Here is an 850-nt window from a genome sequence, read left to right on the forward strand (position 1 = left end):
GGCCAGACGATCACTGTGTGACTGAAACAATGGCCACTTTGCGGCACGGCGACCAAGTGGTGCTTGTCAAAAATAGGCCAACTCAAATTGCCCCTAAAATGACATAGAAAGCTCTTATTGTGTGAAGCAAGTGTACTGGGTAAATGCTTAGCTGTAGAGCTGAGCACAGGTAACTGTAGGAAGTGCAGGTATTAGCCAGACAAGAATGTAGATATTATATTATTCGGTAAAACCGAAAATTATGTTCATAAGTAACTATAATCAGCCCAGATTACTGACATGATTTTAGGTTTTTTTTTTTCTGTTTTATTTTGTAGTACTCACTTCCCCTCTCGTGTCAGTAACTTCTCTTCCAGTCTTTTTGTGTTTCCCGGCAGTTTCAATTGTCCCCGCCCTGATTAGTATCCTCATCTCACTTTTAGGCTTGAGCCTGCACAGAATCGCTCACCATCGATCACTGCACAATGCATGCTGGTTAGTTTTGTGTCAGACTTTATGCTGACTCACTCTAATGTCATGTATACGTGGGAAGCAATAACCTTCTGAGATTGAGGCAGCCACAGTTTTTAGAGCCAGGCACCGCAGTTGCTGGCTACATATTGCAAGACCCAAGGTATGATGGGAAAACGCATGGCTGTTGCCTCATCAAAGACCTGATTGGCTCTTAGTTTTGACCATAAATGCCAAGTATTCCTAACTTTCTGAGTGATCTTAATATTTAAATCTAGATTGTAGGCTGTCAATCTCAATCATTGCGCTAAAGCTCTTTACCGACACCGCATGTTAAAACAGAAGCAAAGCCAAAACCTTGTGTGACTAGACTAGAGTTAAGAACTCATGAAGGCTTTTA

Source organism: Morone saxatilis, unplaced genomic scaffold (assembly GCF_004916995.1).
Source record: "Morone saxatilis isolate NCDOM2014 unplaced genomic scaffold, NCSU_SB_2.0 Contig6, whole genome shotgun sequence".
In the NCBI taxonomy this organism is placed as follows: Eukaryota; Metazoa; Chordata; class Actinopteri; family Moronidae; genus Morone; species Morone saxatilis.